Source organism: Festucalex cinctus, chromosome 10, assembly GCF_051991245.1.
Source record: "Festucalex cinctus isolate MCC-2025b chromosome 10, RoL_Fcin_1.0, whole genome shotgun sequence".
Classification (NCBI taxonomy): Eukaryota; Metazoa; Chordata; class Actinopteri; order Syngnathiformes; family Syngnathidae; genus Festucalex; species Festucalex cinctus.
In genome coordinates this window covers 24982645-24990981 of record NC_135420.1, presented here as the reverse complement: position 1 = coordinate 24990981, position 8337 = coordinate 24982645, and positions in this window count along the sequence as shown.

Sequence of the window (8337 nt, the reverse complement as noted above, 5' to 3'; positions counted from 1 at the left end):
TTGTGAGGTAATAAAGTTTTTTTTTATAAGTGTAATCACTTGCTGTCATTGTGTATTGTGATTTAATTAGAACCTACAAGAATAACCCAGTAATGCACTTACAATGGTGTCCATTATGTGGTGATGGTGCCGGATGCAGGATAATGCCGGTTAATGAATGCGCATTAGTGCCGGACTCCGGCATGGCCGTTTCTAGGCAACAACAGCACAAAGAAAACTGAAGAGGCTTCTTGAGGCTGACATTATAAATGTTGACCCGAGTCAAGTATTATTATATTCCCGCACTGATGCAAGAAAAAGATGCGCTTTGAAAGCAGTCAGTGATGTATTTAAACGAGCAGACAACACAACCGGGCCATCAAAAAAATAAAAAATAAAAAAAAATAAAAAATGCTCTTTTGATCGGGGCGTATGTGAAAATGCAACACTGTCAATATAATATCATCAAGATTCCTAGCAGACCAAAAATAAGCAAAAAGAGATCAAATGGTCACAAAAAGAATTTGAATGGATGTAATTTGTAATTTGTTAAAAAAAAACACAAAAAAAACGCCTTATTATATACATGGTCATTAACATTAACACCTTGGGCTTTTTTTTTTTTAACAACCATGTGTTGTAAGGCGTTTTTTTTTTGTTTTTTTTTATGACAATGTATAGTAAAGCCTTTCTTTTAACACGGCAATGAATAGTGAGGCTTTTTAAACAATCATGTATTGTAAGGCGTTTTATTAAAGAAACGCATGGTCGTTTAAAAAGCTTCACTATACATGGTCTTTTTTTTTTTTTTTTTTTTTATAAAACGCCTTACTATACATGGTCGTTTCTTTTTTTCTTTTTTCTTTTTTTTATAAAACGCCTTACTATACATGGTCGTTTTTTCTTTTATTTTTTATTTTATTATTATTATTTTTTTAATAAAACGCCTTACTATACATGGTTGTTTCTTCTTTTTTTTTTTCTTTTTTTTTTAAATAAAACACCTTACTATACATGGTCGTTTTTTTTGTTTTGTTTTTTAAATAAAACGCCTTACTATACATGGTCGTTTAAAAAGTTTCACTATACGTGGTCTATTTTTTTTTTTTTTTTTTTATTTTATTTTGATAAAACACCTTACTATACATGGTCGTTTCTTTTTTTTCTTTTTTCTTTTTTAATAAAACGCCTTACTATACATGGTCGTTTTTTCTTTTATTTTTTATTTTATTATTATTATTTTTTTAATAAAACGCCTTACTATACATGGTCGTTTCTTTTTTTTTTTTTTTTAATAAAACGCCTTACTATACATAGTTGTTTCTTCTTTTTTTTTTTTCTTTTTTTTTTAAATAAAACACCTTACTATACATGGTCATTTCTTTTTCTTTTACTTTTTTTTAATAAAACGCCTTACTATACATGGTCGTTTTTTTTTGTTTTGTTTTTTAAATAAAACGCCTTACTATACATGGTCGTTTCTTTTTTTTCTTTTTTTTTTTTAATAAAACGCCTTACTATACATGGTCGTTTTTTCTTTTATTTTTTATTTTATTATTATTTTTTTTTTAATAAAACGCCTTACTATACATGGTCGTTTCTTTTTTTTTTTTTTAATAAAACGCCTTACTATACATAGTTGTTTCTTCTTTTTTTTTTTCTTTTTTTTTTAAATAAAACACCTTACTATACATGGTCATTTCTTTTTTTTTACTTTTTTTTAATGAAACGCCTTACTATACATGGTCGTTTTTTTTTGTTTTGTTTTTTAAATAAAACGCCTTACTATACATGGTCGTTTAAAAAGTTTCACTATACGTGGTCTATTTTTTTATTTATTTTTTATTTTATTTTGATAAAACACCTTACTATACATGGTCGTTTCTTTTTTTTCTTTTTTTTTTTTTAATAAAACGCCTTACTATACATGGTCGCTTTTTTTTTTTTTTGTTTTATTTTTTTTTAATAAAACGCCTTACTATACATGGTCGTGTTTTTTTTGTTTTGTTTTTTTAATAAAACGCCTTACTATACATGGTCGTTTTTTTTTGTTTTTTTTGTTTTTTTTTTAATAAAACGCCTTACTATACATGGTCGTTTCTTTTTTTTTTTTTTTTTTTTTTAATAAAACGCCTTACTATACATGGTCGTTTAAAAAGTCTCACTATACATGGTCTATTTTTTTTTATTTAATTTTTTTATTTTGATAAAACGCCTTACTATACATGGTCGTTTCTTTCTTTTTTTTTTTTTTTTTTAATAAAACGCCTTACTATACATGGTCGTTTTTTGTTTTTTTTTAAATAAAAAGCCTCACAATACATGGTCTTACTTTTTTTTTTTTCTTTTTTTTTTAATAAAACGCCTTACTCTACATGGTCGTTTCTTTTTTTTTTTTTTTTTTTAATAAAACGCCTTACTATACATGGTCGTTTCTTTTTTTTTTTTCTTTTTTTTTTAATAAAACGCCTTACTATACATGGTCGTTTCTTTTTTTTTTTTTCTTTTTTTTTTTATAAAACGCCTTACTATACATGGTCGTTTAAAAAGTCTCACTATACATGGTCTATTTTTTTTTATTTAATTTTTTTATTTTGATAAAACGCCTTACTATACATGGTCGTTTCTTTTTTTTTTTTTTTTTTTTTTAATAAAACGCCTTACTATACATGGTCGTTTCTTTTTTTTTTTTTTTTTTTTTTTTTTTAATAAAACGCCTTACTATACATGGTCTATTTTTTTTTATTTTATTTTTTATTTTGATAAAACGCCTTACTATACATGGTCGTTTCTTTTTTATTTATTCATTTATTTTTTTAATAAAACGCCTTACTATACATGGTCGTTTTTTTTTTTTTTTTTCTTTTTTTTTTTAATAAAACGCCTTACTATACATGGTCGTTTTTTTTTTTTTTAATAAAACACCGTACTATACATGGTCATTTCTTTTTCTCTCTTTTTTTTTTTATAAAACGCCTTACTATACATGGTCGTTCCTTTTTTTTGTTTTAATAAAACTCCTTACTATAAATGGTCGTTTTTTTTTTTTTTTGTTTTTTTTTTAATAAAACGCCTTACTATACATGGTCTTTTTTTTTTTTTTTTTTCTTTTTTTTTTTTTTTTATAAAAAGCCTTACTATACATGGTCATTTCTTTTTCTCTCTTTTTTTTTTAATAAAACGCCTTACTATACATGGTCGTTTCTTTTTGTTTTTTGTTTTTAATAAAACGCCTTACTATACATGGTCATTTCTTTTTCTTTTTTTTTTTTTTAATAAAACGCCTGACTATACATGGTCGTTTTTTTTTGTTTTTTTTTAATAAAACGCTTTACTATAAATGGTCGTTTTTTGTTGTTTTTTTTAATAAAATGCCTCACTATACATGGTTGTTTAAAAAGTCTCACTATACATGGTCTATTTTTTATTTATTTATTTTTTTTATTTTGATAAAACGCCTTACTATACATGGTCGTTTCTTTTTTTTTTTTTTTTTTTTTTTTTTAAACGCGTTACTATACATGGTCGGTTTTTGTTTTTTGTTTTTTTAAATAAAACGCCTTACTCTGCATGGTCGTTTCTTTTTTTTCTTTTTTCTTTTTTTTAATAAAACACCGTACTATACATGGTCATTTCTTTTTCTCTCTTTTTTTTTAATAAAACGCCTTACTATACATGGTCGTTTCTTTTTTTATTTATTTTTTTTAATAAAACGCCTTACTATACATGGACGTTTCTTTTTTTTTTTTTTTTTTTTTATAAAACGCCTTACTATACATGGTCGTTCCTTTTTTTTGTTTTAATAAAACTCCTTACTATAAATGGTCGTTTTTTTTTTGTTTTTTGTTTTTTTAATAAAACGCCTTACTATACATGGTCTTTTTTTTTTTTTTTTTTTTAATAAAACGCCTTACTATACATGGTCGTTTTTTTTGTTTTTTTTAATAAAACGCCTTACTATACATGGTCGTTTCTTTTTTTTTTTTTTTTTTTTTTTTTTTTTAATAAAACGCCTTACTATACATGGTCATTTCTTTTTCTTTTTTTTTTTTTAATAAAACGCCTTACTATACATGGTCGTTTTTTTTTGTTTTTTTTAATAAAATGCCTCACTATACATGGTCGTTTAAAAAGTCTCACTATACATGGTCTATTTTTTTTTATTTAATTTTTTTATTTTGATAAAACGCCTTACTATACATGGTCGTTTCTTTCTTTTTTTTTTTTTTTTTTAATAAAACGCCTTACTATACATGGTCGTTTTTTGTTTTTTTTTAAATAAAAAGCCTCACAATACATGGTCTTACTTTTTTTTTTTTCTTTTTTTTTTAATAAAACGCCTTACTCTACATGGTCGTTTCTTTTTTTTTTTTTTTTTTTAATAAAACGCCTTACTATACATGGTCGTTTCTTTTTTTTTTTTCTTTTTTTTTTAATAAAAAGCCTTACTATACATGGTCGTTTCTTTTTTTTTTTTTCTTTTTTTTTTTATAAAACGCCTTACTATACATGGTCGTTTAAAAAGTCTCACTATACATGGTCTATTTTTTTTTATTTAATTTTTTTATTTTGATAAAACGCCTTACTATACATGGTCGTTTCTTTTTTATTTATTTATTTTTTTTTTTAATAAAACGCCTTACTATACATGGTCGTTTCTTTTTTTTTTTTTTTTTTTTAATAAAACGCCTTACTATACATGGTCGTTTTTTGTTTTTTTTTAAATAAAAAGCCTCACAATACATGGTCTTACTTTTTTTTTTTTCTTTTTTTTTTAATAAAACGCCTTACTCTACATGGTCGTTTCTTTTTTTTTTTTTTTTTTTAATAAAACGCCTTACTATACATGGTCGTTTCTTTTTTTTTTTTCTTTTTTTTTTAATAAAACGCCTTACTATACATGGTCGTTTCTTTTTTTTTTTTTCTTTTTTTTTTTATAAAACGCCTTACTATACATGGTCGTTTAAAAAGTCTCACTATACATGGTCTATTTTTTTTTATTTAATTTTTTTATTTTGATAAAACGCCTTACTATACATGGTCGTTTCTTTTTTTTTTTTTTTTTTTTTTAATAAAACGCCTTACTATACATGGTCGTTTCTTTTTTTTTTTTTTTTTTTTTTTTTTTAATAAAACGCCTTACTATACATGGTCTATTTTTTTTTATTTTATTTTTTATTTTGATAAAACGCCTTACTATACATGGTCGTTTCTTTTTTATTTATTCATTTATTTTTTTAATAAAACGCCTTACTATACATGGTCGTTTTTTTTTTTTTTTTTCTTTTTTTTTTTAATAAAACGCCTTACTATACATGGTCGTTTTTTTTTTTTTTAATAAAACACCGTACTATACATGGTCATTTCTTTTTCTCTCTTTTTTTTTTTATAAAACGCCTTACTATACATGGTCGTTCCTTTTTTTTGTTTTAATAAAACTCCTTACTATAAATGGTCGTTTTTTTTTTTTTTTTTTTTTTTTTTAATAAAACGCCTTACTATACATGGTCTTTTTTTTTTTTTTTTTCTTTTTTTTTTTTTTTTATAAAAAGCCTTACTATACATGGTCATTTCTTTTTCTCTCTTTTTTTTTTAATAAAACGCCTTACTATACATGGTCGTTTCTTTTTGTTTTTTGTTTTTAATAAAACGCCTTACTATACATGGTCATTTCTTTTTCTTTTTTTTTTTTTTAATAAAACGCCTGACTATACATGGTCGTTTTTTTTTGTTTTTTTTTAATAAAACGCTTTACTATAAATGGTCGTTTTTTGTTGTTTTTTTTAATAAAATGCCTCACTATACATGGTTGTTTAAAAAGTCTCACTATACATGGTCTATTTTTTATTTATTTATTTTTTTTATTTTGATAAAACGCCTTACTATACATGGTCGTTTCTTTTTTTTTTTTTTTTTTTTTTTTTTAAACGCGTTACTATACATGGTCGGTTTTTGTTTTTTGTTTTTTTAAATAAAACGCCTTACTCTGCATGGTCGTTTCTTTTTTTTCTTTTTTCTTTTTTTTAATAAAACACCGTACTATACATGGTCATTTCTTTTTCTCTCTTTTTTTTTAATAAAACGCCTTACTATACATGGTCGTTTCTTTTTTTATTTATTTTTTTTAATAAAACGCCTTACTATACATGGACGTTTCTTTTTTTTTTTTTTTTTTTTTATAAAACGCCTTACTATACATGGTCGTTCCTTTTTTTTGTTTTAATAAAACTCCTTACTATAAATGGTCGTTTTTTTTTTGTTTTTTGTTTTTTTAATAAAACGCCTTACTATACATGGTCTTTTTTTTTTTTTTTTTTTTAATAAAACGCCTTACTATACATGGTCGTTTTTTTTGTTTTTTTTAATAAAACGCCTTACTATACATGGTCGTTTCTTTTTTTTTTTTTTTTTTTTTTTTTTTTTAATAAAACGCCTTACTATACATGGTCATTTCTTTTTCTTTTTTTTTTTTTAATAAAACGCCTTACTATACATGGTCGTTTTTTTTTGTTTTTTTTAATAAAATGCCTCACTATACATGGTCGTTTAAAAAGTCTCACTATACATGGTCTATTTTTTTTTATTTAATTTTTTTATTTTGATAAAACGCCTTACTATACATGGTCGTTTCTTTCTTTTTTTTTTTTTTTTTTAATAAAACGCCTTACTATACATGGTCGTTTTTTGTTTTTTTTTAAATAAAAAGCCTCACAATACATGGTCTTACTTTTTTTTTTTTCTTTTTTTTTTAATAAAACGCCTTACTCTACATGGTCGTTTCTTTTTTTTTTTTTTTTTTTAATAAAACGCCTTACTATACATGGTCGTTTCTTTTTTTTTTTTCTTTTTTTTTTAATAAAAAGCCTTACTATACATGGTCGTTTCTTTTTTTTTTTTTCTTTTTTTTTTTATAAAACGCCTTACTATACATGGTCGTTTAAAAAGTCTCACTATACATGGTCTATTTTTTTTTATTTAATTTTTTTATTTTGATAAAACGCCTTACTATACATGGTCGTTTCTTTTTTATTTATTTATTTTTTTTTTTAATAAAACGCCTTACTATACATGGTCGTTTCTTTTTTTTTTTTTTTTTTTTTAATAAAACGCCTTACTATACATGGTCGTTTCTTTTTTTTTTTTTTTTTTTTTTTTTTTTAATAAAACGCCTTACTATACATGGTCTATTTTTTTTTATTTTATTTTTTATTTTGATAAAACGCCTTACTATACATGGTCGTTTCTTTTTTATTTATTCATTTATTTTTTTAATAAAACGCCTTACTATACATGGTCGTTTTTTTTTTTTTTTTTCTTTTTTTTTTTAATAAAACGCCTTACTATACATGGTCGTTTTTTTTTTTTTTAATAAAACACCGTACTATACATGGTCATTTCTTTTTCTCTCTTTTTTTTTTTATAAAACGCCTTACTATACATGGTCGTTCCTTTTTTTTGTTTTAATAAAACTCCTTACTATAAATGGTCGTTTTTGTTTTGTTTTTTTTTTTTTTTAATAAAACGCCTTACTATACATGGTCTTTTTTTTTTTTTTTTTTCTTTTTTTTTTTTTTTTATAAAAAGCCTTACTATACATGGTCATTTCTTTTTCTCTCTTTTTTTTTAATAAAACGCCTTACTATACATGGTCGTTTCTTTTTGTTTTTTGTTTTTAATAAAACGCCTTACTATACATGGTCATTTCTTTTTCTTTTTTTTTTTTTAATAAAACGCCTTACTATACATGGTCGTTTTTTTTTGTTTTTTTTTAATAAAACGCTTTACTATAAATGGTCGTTTTTTGTTGTTTTTTTTAATAAAATGCCTCACTATACATGGTTGTTTAAAAAGTCTCACTATACATGGTCTATTTTTTATTTATTTATTTTTTTTCTTTTGATAAAACGCCTTACTATACATGGTCGTTTCTTTTTTTTTTTTTTTTTTTTTTTTTAAACGCGTTACTATACATGGTCGGTTTTTGTTTTTTGTTTTTTTAAATAAAACGCCTTACTCTGCATGGTCGTTTCTTTTTTTTCTTTTTTCTTTTTTTTAATAAAACACCGTACTATACATGGTCATTTCTTTTTCTCTCTTTTTTTTTAATAAAACGCCTTACTATACATGGTCGTTTCTTTTTTTATTTATTTTTTTTAATAAAACGCCTTACTATACATGGACGTTTCTTTTTTTTTTTTTTTTTTTTTATAAAACGCCTTACTATACATGGTCGTTCCTTTTTTTTGTTTTAATAAAACTCCTTACTATAAATGGTCGTTTTTTTTTTTGTTTTTTTTTTTTTTAATAAAACGCCTTACTATACATGGTCTTTTTTTTTTTTTTTTTTTTTTTTTTTTT